This window comes from Bombina bombina, chromosome 2 (genome assembly GCF_027579735.1).
Source record: "Bombina bombina isolate aBomBom1 chromosome 2, aBomBom1.pri, whole genome shotgun sequence".
In the NCBI taxonomy this organism is placed as follows: domain Eukaryota; kingdom Metazoa; phylum Chordata; class Amphibia; order Anura; family Bombinatoridae; genus Bombina; species Bombina bombina.
Genome location: NC_069500.1, coordinates 1,044,033,870 through 1,044,047,821, shown reverse-complemented (window position 1 = coordinate 1,044,047,821; position 13,952 = coordinate 1,044,033,870).

The window sequence follows — 13,952 nt, the reverse complement described above, 5'->3', positions numbered from 1 at the left end:
AATATGCTCCAAGGCATTTCAGAAAAGTGACCCCTGCTGGCCAATAGGCTCCCAGGCACTTCAGGAAGGTGGCCCTTTTTCTCAAATAGGCCCCCAGACACCACAGGATAGTGGCCTCTGCTCACCAATAGGCTCCCAGACAATCTGGGAAAGTGGCCCCTGCCCACCAATAGGCTCACAGGAACCTGACAAAGTGGCCCCTGCTCACTAATATGTTTCCATGAATTCTGGGAAAGTGGCTACTGCTCACCAATAGGCTCCCATACACCACAGGAAAGTGTCTCCTGCTTGCCAATATACTCCTAGGCACCCCTGGAAAGTGACCCCTGCTTGCCAATAGGCTTCCAGGCACCTTGAGAAAGTGGCCCCTGCTCACCAATAGGCTCCCAGGCACCCCAGTAAAGCAGTCCCTGCTCACCAATAGTTTCCCAAGCACCCCAGGAAGTGGCCCCTAGTGGCCAATAGGCTCCCAGACCCCCCTGGTAAAAGGACCCCTGCTTGCCAATATGTTCCCAGGCATCCTGGAAAAGTGGTCCCTGCTCACCAATAGGCTCCCATACACCACAATAAAGTGGCCCCTGCTTGCTAATAGGCTCCAAGGCACCATGTGATGTGGCCCCTGCTTGCCAATATGCTCCCAGACACCCTGGGAAAATGGTCCCAGCTCATCAATAGGCTCCAAGGCACCCCAAGAAAGTGGCCCCTGCCTACAAGGCCACTTTCCTGTGGTGCCTGGGAGCCTATTTGTGAGCAGGGGATACTTTCCCAGGGTTCTGGGTGAACCTATTGGTGAGCAGGGGACACTTTCCCAGTGTGCCTGGGAGATTATTGTCAAGCAAGGGCCACTTTCCTGGAGTGCCTGGGAGCATATTGGCAAGCAAGGGCCACTTTCCAAGGGTGCCTGGGAGCATATTGGCAAGCAAGGTCCTGTGATCTTATTGGCATGTAGGGGTCACTTTCTCAGAGTGCCTGGGAGCCTATTGGCAAAGAGAGGCCACTTTCCAGGTGTGCTGGGAGCATATTGGCAAACAAGGGCCACTTTCTTGGGGGCACCTGTGAGCCTATTGGTGAGCAGGGGCCACTTTCCCATTGTGTCTGGGAGAATATTGTCAAGCAAGGTCCACTTTCCTCAGGTGCCTGGGAGCATATTGGCAAGCAAGGATCACTTTCCCAAGGTGTCTGGGAGCATATTGGCAAGCAAGGGTCACTTTTACGGGGGGGGGGGGGGGGGGTCTGAAAGCTATTGGCAAGCAGGGGCCACTTTCATGGGGGGTGCCTGGTTTGTATATTGGCAAACAAGTGCCACTTTCCTAGGGTGCCTGGGAGCATATTGGCAAGCAAGGGCCACTTACTTTCCTGGAAGTGCCTGGTAGTCCATTAGAGAGCAGGGGACACTTTCCTGTGGGTCCTGGGAACTTATTGACAAGAACATGCCCCTTTCCCAGGGTGCTTGTGGGCATATGGCAAGCAGGGGCTATTTTCCGAAGGATGCCTTGGCTTTAAAAAGCTGAAAAAATATGCACAGCTAATTTGACTTTCTAAAATTTATTTGCCTGAATAGTAGTTAGGCAAAAGGTGTTTGCCTAGACAAATAGTTTTTAAGGGTTAAACAATGTCTCAAAAACTTTATGCCTGAAATTACTATTTGCCTACCACATATACATGTCATATACATTTATCATTTACAACTCTTTAAACACATTGAAATTTTACCAAAACTTTCATTACTTTCTATATAATTATTTTATCAATTGTATAATTTGTTAAAAAGGTAGGTTTAGGAACAATAATACACTACTGGGAAATAGCTGGTGATTGGTTGTTACACATGTAACAACCATTATTATTATTATTATTATTATCGGTTATTTGTAGAGCGCCAACAGATTGTGCAGCGCTATAAACAAATGTGGAGTACAACAAAACAATTATAGGGATCAAATGGGAAGAGGGCCCTGCCAAGAGTTGCACTGTTGTAGTCAGCTCTTAAGAAGGTGATCTACAAACAGCTGGACTCTTAGGCTTACATGCTAAGGGGGTTCAGGGGATAGCAATGGAGGAGAGGAACTGGTATAAAGAAAGGTTAGCGTAGGTTGTATGCATCCCTGAACAGTAGAGTCTTTAGGGAGCACTTGAAGCTTTTAAAACTAGAAGAGAGCCTTGTGGAGCGAGGCAGAGAGTTCCACAAGATGGGAGCCAGTCTGGAGATGTCCTGTAAATGGGAGTGTAATGAGTTGACAAGAGAGGAGGAGAGTAGGAGGTCATGATCAGAGTGAAGGGGATGGGAGGGAGAGTATCTGGAGACAAGGTCTGAGATATAGGGGGAGCAGTGCAGTTGAGGGCTTTGTATATCAGAATGAGAATTTTGTGGTTGATCCTAGAGACAAGAGGAAGCCAATGAAGGGATTGTCAGAGAGGTGCAGCAGATAAAGAGTGACGTGTAAGGAAGATAAGTCTGGCAGAGGCATTCATTATGGATTGTAAAGGAGCTAGGTGGCAGGTGGGGAGACCAGAGAGGACAGAGTTGCAGTAATTGAGGCAGGAGAGAATGAGAGAGTGGATTAAAATCTTAGTTGTGTCATGTGTAAGGAAGTGTCTAATTTTAGAGATGTTTTTAAGGTGGAAGCGGCAGGCTTTAGCCAATGACTGAATGTGAGGAGTGAAAGAAAGATCTGAGTCAAATGTGACCCAGAGACATCGGGCATGCATGGTAGGGGCAATGATGAAGTTGTCGACAGTTATAGAGAGATTGGGGGTGGAGAGTTTAGAAGAAGGGGAGAAAATAAGGAGCTCAGTTTTGGAGAGATTTAGCTTGAGGTAGTGAGAGGACATCCAGTCGGAGATGTGAGAAAGACAGTTAGTGACATGGGTTAGCAAGGAAGGAGATAGGTCTGTTGCAGAGAAGTAGATTTGGGTGTCATCAGCATACAAATGATATTGTAAACCATGGGACTTTATTAGGGAACCTAGTGATGACGTGTAGATTGAGAAGAGAAGGGGACAGAGGACAGAGCCTTGCAGTACTCCGACAGAAAGTGGTGACAGGGCAGAGGAGGCCCCAGAGAAGGCTACACTAAAGGTACGGTTTGACAGGTAGGCAGAGAGCTATGAGAGGGTTGTGTCACAGATGCCAAAGGATTGGAGGGTTTGGAGCAAAAGAGGGTGGTCAACAGTATCAAAGGCTGCGGACAGATCAAGGAGGATAAGCAGAGAGAAGTGGCCTTTTGATTTTGCTGTAAGTATGTCGTTGGTAACCTTAACAATTGCTGTCTCTGTGGAGTGATGGGGACGAAATCCAGATTGCAGTGAGTTAAGGAGGGAGTTTATTGTAAGGAAATGGGATAGGCATGCATAAGCTAGTTTTTCCAGAAGCTTTGATGCAAGAGGGAGGAGGGAAATAGGGCGGTAGTTGGATGGGGAGGTAGGATCAAGGGAAGGTTTTTTGAGGATAGGTGTGACCAGTGCATGTTTCAGCGATGAGGGAAATATACCGGTGCTGAGGGAGAGGTTGAAAGTGTGTGTGAGTATAGGGGTAAGGGTGGCAGAGAGGGAGGGGAGTAGCTGTGAGGGGATAGGGTCAAGGGGACAGCTAGTGAGGTGAGAGCTCAGTATAAGTGCCGAAAATTCTTCCTCAGTAACAGGGGAGAATGAGCTAAGTTTAAGGTTATGTGGGTTGTGGTTGATTGAGAGCATTTGAGGGGGTGAGAGAATGGAATTATGTTGAGAGTTTATTTCATTTCTGATGGAGTCGATTTTGTTATTGAAGTGGTTGCAAAGTCTTGAGCTGACAGAGAAGTTGTATTAGGAGGTGGGGGAAGGCAGAGAAGAGTATTGAAAGTGGAGAACAAATGTTTTGGGTTTTAAGAAAGATTAGAGATAAGAGTAGAGAAGTAGTGTTGCTTATGGAAATTAAAGGCAGAGTAGTAGGATTTCAAGATAAATTTGTAATGTTGAAAATCAGCTGAACTCCTAGATTTTCTCCAGTGCTGCTAAGCAGTACAGGAACATCTGCGTAGGTATTGTGTCAGAGGAGCATGCCAGGGCTGAGGATGAGTGTTTGATTTCTGAGCTATGGTAAGAGGAGCGAGATTGTCAAGGACGGATGTAAGGGTGGAATTATAGTGGCAGATAGATTGGTCAGGGCAGGAAAAGGAGGAGAAGGATGAGAGGAGAGAATTGAGGGAATTAGAAAGCTGTTGTTGATCTAATGACATAATGCTTCTGTGAAGTTTGGTGTGAGGAGCAGAAGGAGGGAGAGTTGTAGGGAGGCATGATATGTTGCAAGTAAGGAGATGGTGGTCAGAAAGAGGAAAGGGGGAGTTTGTGAAGTTTGAGAGGGTGCATCGATAGCTAAAGATCAGGTCAAGAGAGTGACCATCTTTGTGAGTGGGAGAATCAGTCCATTGTGACAAACCGAAAGAGGAAGTGAGTTGCAGAAGTTGTTTTGCAGAGGAGGCAGTGGGATTGTCAAGAGGGATGTTGAAGTCACCAAGAATGAGGGAAGGGGTGTCTGAGGAAAGGAAATAAGGTAGCCAGAAGTGTTTATCTAGGTAGCATTAACACATTGCCACTTTGGAGCTGAATTTAATTTTATGCTTAATGCCTTGCAGTGGAAAGTAATAGTGTGATAACAAAATACTCTAACATTACAGCATTTTGTTTTTGCATGTTAATATTCCTTTAAAATAACTGCCTAACCTACTCTCTGTTGGCACCCCAACTTTGGACAATTAGTTAAAGACATAGCCAACCCAATCACCAAGGAAACAGCCCTTCAATGGGAAGCAACCAACAGACAAAACCTGTATATCTCCTCAGTACCATCTGCCTTAACCTAATTAATTCATAATAATGAATTATCTTTGCCTGATGTAATAATTCACCAAAATTCAGAAGGGATGGCTACTGAAGTGAGTATACGTGAACTAATAAATGATGAGCGAGTCTGTTCTCAGTCACAACTTCTAGAGAGGGGTCATGAGTGGTACACATATAGGAGAACTCATCACTACCTTACATCACATAAACACAATAAGAACATGACCAGACCTCTTACTAATTTAGATAAATTATTCACTTCAACAAAACCCTTGAAACATACATTATCTAAACTGTACGGACTTCTTACCTCCCCTCCCCCAGGCAACCTACCACAATCTGTAGAGCAGTAGGAAAGAGAGCTAGGAGTTTTTATACTTCCACAATCTGCTACCAATATATTTAATAACACAAAATCATCATCTTCCTTAGCCTCGATACTAGAACTAAACTATAAAATACTCCACAACTGGTATCTCACACCCAGACAAATCCACAAAATATACCCTTCAACTAACAATAAATGCTGGAGATGCAGTCATGTCAGTAGTGGGATGGGGCACATGTGGTGGTGGTGTAACAGCGTGAACCAGTTCTGGAGGAACATAGTAGAGGAAGCTGAAAGAACATTCCATACCCCACTCCCACTAAACCCTCTGATAATGATACTTAATAAACATATCAAACTCCCTAAAAAAGCCCATAATATCTTATTTAGAATATTCATAAATGGTGCAAAAACCACGATAGCCAAAAACTGTAAATCAGACGCACCCCATCTCTGGATTTATGGCGCCAGATAGTCACAGATTTGTTAGAGCTGGAAGAATAAAGAGCCTATAAATATGATACCAGGGACTCTTTTATTGCTTCACAAGCCATATGGGAACAACATCTTAAGCTACGTCAATAACAGTATATTTTTCCATCAGTCCTAAAGCCAGTGAGACTAAGGGACTAAAGCCCACTAACTTAGTGGAGATTATTCAAAGTTACCTAGGCCTACTTAGATACAACCTACATAGTAGCCTTATTAATACTATTGGGTTGATTTCTGACAATTTTCTATCCGCTGCCTCAGAGCAGGTGGACAGGTTATGGAGCTTGATAAATATGCCCCATAGAACAGATTCATGGAGTGAAATAATATTTTTTCTTACTAACCAAAATAAGTCGAGGGATATAAGAAAACTCATTTGAATGAGATGATTATGCAGCTTTAATGAGGCCTCCATCAGTCCTTGGCAATAGAAATATTTCATAATCCCATTTATTTGAAAGGGTTTCATGTATTTATAGCTGATCAGGCTACTAACCTCAATCTGTTTTAATGTTTATGTCAGGGCTTATAGATACTTGTTTCTTTATATAAATAGACATTGGATAAATGGATGATTGTAAAAAAATAGTCAGGAATCGGTTGTACACTTTCTCCAAATTAGATGCCACCACAAATTTATTGTAATATTTTATGGTTAGCTTCTTTATTTTCTACTTATATTTTGCAAACAAATGCAAGATGATGCAAAGAAGCAAACAATAAGTTATATATTCTAATTTTCAACAATTATTTTTAAAAGAAAATTATGGGTAAATGGTGTATTGTTCTTTTTTGTGTTTTTTTTTTGAAGGTAAGTTAATGCTAAATGTGGATCAAAACGTGATTACACCATTTAAAATAAGAATAACTGCATCATTATATACAGGTGTTCTATTAAAATGATACAAAATATTACTTTTTACAGTCCGGTTAAAGACTTTTTTGTTTTTTGGTTATTTCTATAAACTAAAGATAAAAATTGCGTTAGGGTTGCGTTAGGGTTAAAAATCAGCGTTGAGAGGTCTCAACGCTGCTTTTTAATGCCCGCTGGTATTACGAGTCTTGCAGGTACAGGTGTACCGCTCACTTTTTTGGCCAGACCCGGAAATACCGCAAATCCACTTACGTCAATTGCGTATCCTCTTTTTTAATGGGACTTGCATATCGCCGGTATTACAAGTCTGACCAAAAGTGAGTGGTACACCCTCTCCTGTCAAGACTGGTATCGCATTTAAAAGTCAGTAGTTTTATACTGCAACGCCATATCATAAAACTCTGAACTAAAGTGCTAAAAAGTACACTAACACACATAAACTACCTGTTAACCCCTAAACCGAGGCCCCCCACATTGCAAACACTAAAATAAATATTTTAACCCCTAATCTGCTTAACCGGATATCGCCGCCACTATAATAAATATATTAACCCCTAAACTGCCGCACTCCCGCATCGCAAACACTAGTTAAATATTATTAAACCCTAATCTGCCGGCCCTAACATCGCCGACACCTACCTACATTTATTAACCCCTAATCTGCTGCCCCCAATGTCGCCGCCACTATAATAAAGTTATTAACCCCTAAACCTAAGTCTAACCCTAACCCTAACCCCCCCTAATTTAAATATAATTTTTAAAAATCTAAATAAAATTACTATCATTAAATAAATTATTCCTATTTAAAACTAAATACTTACCTATAAAATAAACCCTAAGCTAGCTACAATATAACTAATAATTACATTGTAGCTAGCTTAGGGTTTATTTTTATTTTACAGGCAACTTTGTATTTATTTTAACTAGGTACAATAGTTATTAAATAGTTATTAACTATTTAATAACTACCTAACTAAAATAAATACAAATTTACCTGTAAAATAAAACCTAACCTTTACAATTCCAATTATACCTAACACTACACTACAATTAAATTAATTACCTAAATTAAATACAATTTATTACAATTAAATAAAATGATCTAAAGTACGAAAAAAACACTAAATTACATAAAATAATAAAATAATTACAAGATTTTTAAACTAATTACACCTAATCTAATCCCCCTAACAAAATAAAAAAGCCCCCAAAATAAAAAAGTCCTACCCTACACTAAATTACAAATAGCCCTTAAAAGGACCTTTTGTGCGGCATTGCTCCAAAGTAATCAGCTCTTTTACCTGTAAAAAAAAAAGTGCAAATCCCCCCAACATTAAAACCCAACACCCACACAACCAACCCTACTCTAAAACCCACCCAATACCCCCTTAAACAAACCTAACACTAACCCCTTGAAGATCACCCTACCGTGAGACGTCTTCACCCAACCGGGCAGAAGTGGTCCTCCAGACGGGCAGAAGTCTTCATCCAAGCCGGGCAGAAGAGGTCCTCCAGATGGGCAGAAGTCTTCATCCAGACGGCCATCTTCTATCTTCATCCATCTGGCGTGGAGCGGGTCCATCTTCAAGACATCCGATGCGGAGCATCCTCTTCTTTCTTCGTACGACGACTGAATGAAGGTTCCTTTAAATGACGTCATCCAAGATGGCGTCCCTTCAATTCGGATTGGCTGATAGAATTCTATCAACCAATCGGAATTAAGGTAGAAAAAATCCTATTGGCTGATGCAATCAGCCAATAGGATTGAAGTTCAATCCTATTGGCTGATCCAATCAGCCAATAGGATTGAGCTGGCATTCTATTGGCTGTTCCAATTAGCCAATAGAATGCAAGCTCAATCCTATTGGCTGATTGCATCAGCCAATAGGATTTTTTCTACCTTAATTTCGATTGGCTGATAGAATTCTAACAGCCAATCGGAATTGAAGGGACGCCATCTTGGATGACGTCATTTAAAGGAACCTTCATTCAGTCATCAGATGAAGAAAGAAGAGGATGCTCCACATCGGATGTCTTGAAGATGGACCCGCTCCACGCCGGATGGATGAAGATAGAAGATGCCGTCTGGATGAAGACTCCTGCCCGTTTGGAGGACCTCTTCTGCCCGGCTTGGATGAAGACTTCTGCCCATTTGGAGGACCACTTCTGCCTGGTTGGGTGAAGACTTCTCATGGTAGGGTGATCTTCAGGGGGTTAGTGTTAGTTTTTTTTTAAAGGGGGTTTGGGTGGGTTTTAGAGTAGGGTTGGTTTTGTGGGTGGTGGGTTTTAATGTTGGTGGGGCTATTTGTACTTTTTTTTTACAGGTAAAAGAGCTGATTACTTTCGGGCAATGCCCCGCAAAAGGCCCTTTTAAGGGCTATTTGTAATTTAGTGTAGGATAGGGCTTTTTTTATTTTAGGGGGCTTTTTTATTTTGTTAGGGGAATTAGAGTAGGTGTAATTGGTTTAAAAAGCTTGTAATTATTTTATTATTTTCTGTAATTTAGTGTTTTTTTTCGTACTTTAGATAATTTTATTTAATTGTAATTAATTGTATTTAGTTTAGTTAATTTATTTAATTATAGTGTAGTGTTAGGTGTAATTGTAACTTAGGTTAGGTTTTATTTTACATGTACTTTTGTCTTTATTTTAACTAGGTAGTTATTAAATAGTTAATAACTATTTAATAACTATTCTACCTAGTTAAAATAAATACAAAGTTGCCTGTAAAATAAAAATAAACCCTAAGCTAGCTACAATGTAACTATTAGTTATATTGTAGCTATCTTAGGGTTTATTTTAAAGGTAAGTATTTAGTTTTAAATAGGAACTATTTAGTTAATTGTAGTAATTTTATTTAGATGTATTTAAATTATATTTAAGTTAGGTGGGTTAAGGTTAGACTTAGGTTTATGGGTTAATATGTTTATTATAGTGGCAGCAACATTGTGGGCGGTAGATTAGGGGTTAATAAATGTAGGTAGGTTGTGGCAACATTGGGGGCGGCAGATTAGGGGTTAATAAATATAATGTAGGGTTCGGCGATGTTGGGGGCAGCAGATTAGGGGTTCATAACTATAATGTAGGTCGCGGTGGTGTCCGGAGCGGCAGATTAGGGGTTAATAATATAATGCAGGTGTCGGCGATGTCATGGGCGGCAGATTAGGGGTTAATAAGTGTAAGATTAGGGGTTTTTAGACTCAGGGTTCATGTTAGGGTGTTAGGTGTAGACATAAAATGTATTTCCCCATAGGAATCAATGGGGCTGCGTTAGGAGCTGAACGCTGCTTTTTTGCAGGTGTTAGTTTTTTTTTCAGCCGGCTCTCCGCCATTGATTCCTATGGGGAAATCGTGCATGAGCACGTTTAGCCAGCTCACCACTAAAGTAAGCAGCTCTGGCTGGTATTGAGGTGAGATGTGGGGCAAAATTTTGCTCTTCGCTAACTTTTTTGCGGTTAACACCGGGTTTGTAAAAACTCGTAATACCAGCGCTGTCTGTAAATGAGCGGTGAGGGAAAACTGCTCATTAGCACCGCACACCTCCTAAAGCAAAACTCGTAATCTAGGTGATAGTTTGAAATGAGCTGTTATGGGTATGTTACCTAAAGTAAAAGTAGGGTAATGTAAGGGGAAGATAACCCAAATCAGAGCTGGAGTAGCATGTTCAAATAGGAAGCAAGTTTTTTTGTAGAAATGGCACTAAATACATAAGTATATTCTGAGGACTACGTTTAACATATAGGGGTTGATTACAATCCTTTCGAAAAATATGTCAAATGTTTTATCTACAAAAATCTACATAGACATTATAGATATCTTTAATGACTTGTGGTCAACCCCATAGAAACATTGGCAGGTAGATGAAATCAAATGCTATTTTCATTTCAGTTTTCCCAGCAAATTGAGCTTAAATCATATTGAAACAATAGGCAAAAAAAATTATTTATATTGTTTTAAAATATTGCTTAATTGCACAATTTCATTATGTGTGGTAAAAGAAAAAAGTGAATTCACATAAATAAATATAAAATAAAATATCCAAAATCAAAGATAATTTAAAAATAATGGACATTACACAGTGTGTGAACAATGCATATCAATCAGCTAATTAACGGCTAGATTACGAGTGAAACGATAACTGTTGAGCACAAACAAAAAGGGTATAGTGTGAGTATTTGCACACGTCTGAAGTAGTGTGTGTTTTACAGGTTGAATGAAAACACGTTAGTTTATGCAAAATTTAATTTAACGTGCGTTGGGATAGTGCGATTTTTGAGCTCTGATTAACTGTTACACTCAACTAAAAAGTTGCACAAATCACTTAGAGCTAGACTACAAGTGTGGCGCAAATGGTTTTGAGCTAGCAATTTCATGAGCTATTTTCATTCTGCTGATATTACAAGTGCTGCGCAATCGCCTTTTCCAATTCAATCCTTTCTGTGATCTAAGAGCTGTGGTAAACTGGTTTCTGAAAATTAAAATTTACACAAAGCACAACAAAAATACATTACAAGTACACTTATACTTATAAATAATACTATTAACCCCCTAAAATGCCATGCCCCCACAACGCAAACTCTAAATAATAGTATTAACTGCCATCCCCCACATTGCTAAAAACCTAAACAACCTATTAACCCATAAACCACCATCCCCCACATCACAAAATACTTAAATAATCTTTTAACCACTAATCCACCATCCCCCACATCGCCAAAAACCTAAATAAACTATTAACCCCCAAACCACCATCCCCCCACAAAGCAAAGTTATAAACTAAAATCTAAACCCCCTAACCTAACACCCCCTAACTTAACCTAAATTAAAATACCCCTAAATTAACTAAGAAAATTCCTAACTGCCTTATAAAAACTTACTTGTAAAATTAAATAAAAACCTACTTACCTTAAAAAAAACTACCATTCCACACACAAAAAACTACCATTACGATTTTTTTTTAAACAAACATTACAGAAAATAAAAAAGAAATTACCACAAAAATCCTATTCTAATACCCCTTAAAAAAACAACAGCCCCCCCTAAAAAAACCCTATTTAAAATATGAACTACCAATAGCCTTTAATAGGGCCTTTTATAGGGCATTGCTCTAAAGTGATCAGTTATTTTTGTGAAAAAAAACACTAACCCCTCTAACAAACTCCAACTTTCCCCCCCAAAAAACCTAAAAAATAAAATCTAAATTACACATTGACATAAAAAACCCTAATCTATAAAAAAAAACCTACAAAAATAAAAAAAACACTAACTGATGTGCGAAGTTGGTACTCACTGATGATGATGGGCAGTGCTCCATCATCATCCATCTTCATGGCGGTGCTCCATAGTTAACAGTAAATCATTTAATTTAGATAGTTTGTGATGGCTTATGGTAGAGTGTTCTTTCCACTTTTTTTTTCTCCAACAGTTTCTATGTAGAATGCAAAAATTTGAGTTTGTTTGCATGAGTAGGGTGTTATTTTTTTTCAACTTTTTTGTTTCCATTAGTTTCTATGTAAGAATACATGCACGCGCATGCGAAAACTCCGCTTAGGATTTTTGCACTTTTTGGGTTACCGCTAGTCCAAAATATGTTTGTTTTTTTTAACTCGTAATACCAGCGGAACCCGACATGTGCAAAAAGCCTAAGGCTAGCAATGTTTTAGTTAACAATTTTTTTTTTACCACTGTAGTATAGCCCTTAAGTATGTAAGTGCATTGGAGCCCTTATGCAAAAGCATATTTATGCAATATTCATATTTAACTAGTGTTTAACTATGTATTTATGTAAATATTTAGCATTCCAATGTTCTTCACATGAGAGAATATGTTCTAAGTATTTATAAACAGAGAAGAGATGGTAAGCCTCTCTAAATTGGTGTGTTTTCAAGGAGTGTTTGAAGCTATAAAAGGTTGGAGACAGTCTTATGAAGTGGGTAGAGTGTTCCAGGGGACAGGAGCAGCATGTGAGAAGTTTTGGTGGTGGGAGTGGGATGTAGTGATAGAGATTATAGGAGTGGAGATACGTAGGTTTGAGGTTGATTGAATCGGACTGGTCGGGGAATATTTGGTGATGAGAGAGAAAATAGAGTTAGGAGTAAGGCTGTTAGGTGTTTTGTAAGTTAGGGTTAATACATTAAATTGTATTCTAGTGTATAGCGAGCCAGTGTAGAAACTGGCAGAGCAGAGCAGCTTATGTAGATTGGCCACTTAGATGAATCTAGCTGAAGCATTTATTATAGATTGGAGGGAGGAGATGTGGTGTTTTGGAAGGCTATTTAGAAGTAGATTGTAATAGTCAATCCATTACAAAATGAGGAAATTAATTATTATTATTGTAGTTATTTTGAGGAAGGAACAAATTCTAGAAATCTTATGTACATATGCACAGCAGGATTTGGTAAGTGCTTGTATATGTGGGGTGAATACGAGTTCTGATTGAAGTGTGACCTCAAAACAGTGGACCTGGGGTGAGGCGTTGAGAATAGAGTCTCTGACCATCAGAGAAATGTCAGGTTTTGGATGTCTGGAAGAGGGGGAATAAGAAGCAGCTCAGTTTTGGACAGAATGAGTTTTAGATAGTGTGAAGACATCCAAGAGGAAATTGCAGAAAGACAGTTGGTAATCTGGTTGAGTAAAGAGGGAGAGATAACAGTAGAGGAAAGATAGATTTGGGTATTATCAGCATATAAATGATGCTGGAACCCAAAGGAGGATATACATTTTCCAAGGGATTATGTATAAAGAGAGAAAAGCAAAGGACCTAAGACAGAGCTTTGAGAGGCAAAGGGTCAGAAGATATGTGTCAGGCTTACACAAGAAATTCCTGTAATAAGAATGAATTTCATAAGAATAGGACCACAACTGCAGAATTTATTATATGTTTGAATGGGGGAATGTTGAACACTGTATATCAAGAAGAATTTTACTTTCTAATTGCTACAGTGTATATACATTCTCCTTCCTTATAATATTAGGCAATGCTGACTTAACAACTGAGATGGTAGACTTTATATCTATGCACAGAGTAAGTTCAGCTAACCATGAAAAAGGTAAGACAAAAAGTAACATGAAGCTGTTCACACTTTTAGAAAAGACAGCGCTGTAACAATTAGACCAGCATTTGAGGGGTAAATCCCTTTCTATTATAGGTTACTGTAACATGAGATATGGCAGATGATGTAGCTAAATTTAATGAGCATTATTCACATTGTAGCAAGCTTTTCCTGTAAGTAATAGGACAAGAATGGTTCTTAGGTTGAAGTTCCGTTTTTATAAATAGCCGCTTGCGGTTGTTATGCAATTTCTTGTAAGACTGTATGCAGTAGGCACTTACCAGTAAGCACTGCAATTGCAGGTTGGAGGAGAGGAAGGCTGAAGTAAATTTGAGCAAGCGGTTGTGCTTTCCACGGCTGAGCTTTCCCGATGTTGGGCGAGGTTCCGG